A 3004-nucleotide genomic window follows, 5' to 3' on the forward strand; every position below is an offset into this window, starting at 1 on the left:
TCCTCTACTTGGGGTCATCACATGCTGTTATGAGACGCCTTCAACTTGTGCAAAATGCTGCTGCAAGATTGCTTTGTAATTGTCACAGAATGGAACGCATGTCTGGTCATCTTAAGGCACTCCATTGGCTAAGAATTGAAAACAGAGTCAAATTTAAGACATTGAGTCTTATGCACAGAATCAAATGGGGCAATGCCCCTAGATACCTACAAGCCCTCGTTCACACCTACACGCCTGCTCGTTGCCTGAGATCTTCATCTCAAGGCCTTTTTAGTGTGCCCAAAGTGCGTCGAGCTAGGATCAGGGGGAGATCTTTCTCCCTGTTGGGCCCCAGGCTTTGGAATTCCGTCCCTCTGAATTTACGCTTGGAAACTCGTTATGTCCACTTTCGCAGAGCAATAAAACCATGGCTTTTTAATCAGTAACTTGCTCCTGTCTCTCTTCAGAGTTTCACGATCTGCTCAATGGCTTAGTGTCTCTTTAGTGCCGGGAAACCCTTTTTGGGTAGCTGTCGCACTTTAAAAGCCCAATAAATAAATAAATAAAATAGGGTGTTTACCAGGTTATGAGTAAGTAACAAATTGTTTAACACCTTCCCTTCCGTAGTGTATTCCATGTGGAGGTCGTATGAAAGCGGGCAAGACTGACCAGTCGACTGGTTCTATACAAAGGATGGGCACAAATGACAGTTGAAATCACTCCCTAGAATAAAATTTGTGTGCCCACAACCCTCCTACTTTATAGAGTGTAGGACCCGCCCTCTCCCCTCTAGGCATTATAAAAATTAATTATAACAAGATTGTGTGCTCTCCCCATATGCAATCCTATACACTGGAGTGCCTGAAAATCCGACTTTAAAATCTTTAGGTCTCTACATAGTTCTAGAGCCACAAAGGCCATAAGGCCTCCACTAACTCGTCCCATGATTAAATTTGACGCTGGACAAAAGATATACCCATCCAGAAAGAAATTATTCTTAGTGTCCTGTAAGAATATAATTTTATATGACCTCACATACAATAGCCATCTGTAATTGATTAACTTGGAAGACAGACCTGCCACATTCCAGGATCTAAGACTAAATTCTCTACCAGGAATGTGGTTGATATTACCAGGGGGGGTGAGGGGGGGAGGAATGGAGAGAAAGGCGCGTGAGGCCTCTCCTAGGGCATATGGTTAATCACGGGAAGCACATAAGGGAGGCTGGCTGATAAAATCTCACTTGGGATCGATATTAATAGGGGGCAAACTTCCTCTATACTGTCTCGGGGGTCATTTTGTTGGAGAGAATAGGCATGTGTCCCCTTAACCTCCTGAAGTCAATCCAACTCTTTCAAACCTGCAAGGGGGGCATAAGAATTTGAAACAGCTGCCCCAAGCCTCCTTCATTAAGTCTACCCCTTGTGGGCGATCCCTCCCCTGGGTTGCCCAGCGGAGGTCTATAAAAAAAGCCCAGCGGGAGTAGTTTAATGCACGAGGTTGGGGAAAATAATTTGTATGCTGTGTATCCCTGACAGCCAACCATTGGGAGACTTTATTAATTAGTTGGACCGTGGATTCCTCTTTGTGAGCAGGGAGGCCTGGCACTGCTGACAGGACCACAGGAGTAGGGAGCGCATGCTGGGGGAAGATCAATCACAGGGACCTGGCAAACCTTAGATAGTTGCACCTCTATATAAGGGGCATCTTCGAAGCATAAGGCTTGGTTAGCTTGCGCAGCGCTAGGAGTGCTGCCTTCCACAATGCCAGATCCACAAGTCCCTAGCGCTGTATGTTGGACCATAACTCCCTTGGACTTTAGGAGGGAATTAACATGTGGAACACCTCTGTTACTCAGGGGAATAGCAAAGGGGATGATATCAGCTAATGAGGGGCACTGACGGTTGAGGAGATGGATGTTTTTCCACTGAAGTCGAAAGAATATCCATTTTGCTAGCTAAATCCCTAGTGGCTAGCTCCAGCTTATCCAGTCTATTCAGGAGATAAAAGTTCAGTAAGAGTCACTGTGATATTATGTAGAGCTGACACCAGATGGATCAACAATTCCTCCGTAAGCAGCCCAGTTGCAGCATTCACCTGTGGCTGACGTGTGATCACAGGAGCTTCCATGATCTTCTTGGCCTTCCGTTTAGGAACGGGGGAACTCGCCAGATCAGAGGTTGGAGTAGGCAGGGGAAGGGGAGGTTCAGGCCTCGAGACTAAGGGCTCAGGTGAGGATGACTCAACAGGTGCCAACTTTGAGGCTGGGGGAGGGGGAGGCAGGACCTGGGCCTTGGGAGTCATTGGCAAAATAGGTGACAAACTTAGCCCCGAACATCCTAAGTCTAAAGAAAGCCGCCTCTTCGCCCAAACTATCTCCTTGTTGATAGCACCCACTGCCTTTGCCAGAAATGTGTCAATGGTACGGCACGGCTGACCCCTAGGAGTGGCTGACTGAGCCTTTCTTTTTCCCATTACGCTGGATCCAACAGAGCCCGGTGACAAAGAGTCCAATAACACAACAGACCCAAGAGGGGCAGCAAAAGGGATAACAGTGGTTTGTCCAATTTTGCTGAAATTCCACACGAGTACCCAGAATAACTAACCAAGTAAATAAAGTACTCACAGGTGGATCTGTGTCCTGGATTCCTGGTGCAACCCTTCCAATTGGCACACATTGGTGAAAGCTTTTACACAGACCAGGCCGAAACCCAGAGTGTTTGACCAAGAGAGTAAGCCCAGCCCAGCCTCAACCAGGCGTGGACTGGCGCAGACAGGCCTGCCCTTGGCCCGGGCTTTGCAGGGCGCTGCCCTGGCATGCCCACGCTGCAGTCCAGAGCGTAGGTTTTATGCGCCTAAGGCGCAGACTGAATATGGCAACGGCCGCAGGGACTGCTGGAGCTTGATCTCCTGGCTGTCCTCCTCCTCCGGCAAAGGTAACGGGCTCCCACGCTGCGGGCCCGAACGTACGTTTTATACGCCTCCAGGCACAGATTGAAGGCGGCAACGGCCGCAGGGACTGCTG

The sequence above is a fragment of the Lissotriton vulgaris genome, chromosome 3_1 (genome assembly GCF_964263255.1).
Source record: "Lissotriton vulgaris chromosome 3_1, aLisVul1.2, whole genome shotgun sequence".
Taxonomy (NCBI): domain Eukaryota; kingdom Metazoa; phylum Chordata; class Amphibia; order Caudata; family Salamandridae; genus Lissotriton; species Lissotriton vulgaris.